Genomic DNA, 216 nt, shown 5'->3' on the forward strand with positions numbered 1-216 from the left:
CCTCCGCCAGGGCTGCGCTTTGTCACCAATCCTGTTTGTAGTATTTATGGACAGGACATCAAGGCGTAGTCGGGGTGGGGAGGGGTTGCAGTTCGGGGGCCTCAGAATCTCATCGCTGCTTTTTGCAGATGATGTGGCCCTGATGGCGTCATCGGTCTGTGACCTTCAGCACTCACTGGACCGGTTTGCAGCCGAGTGTGAAGCGGCTGGGATGAG

This window comes from Etheostoma spectabile, chromosome 3 (genome assembly GCF_008692095.1).
Source record: "Etheostoma spectabile isolate EspeVRDwgs_2016 chromosome 3, UIUC_Espe_1.0, whole genome shotgun sequence".
Classification (NCBI taxonomy): domain Eukaryota; kingdom Metazoa; phylum Chordata; class Actinopteri; order Perciformes; family Percidae; genus Etheostoma; species Etheostoma spectabile.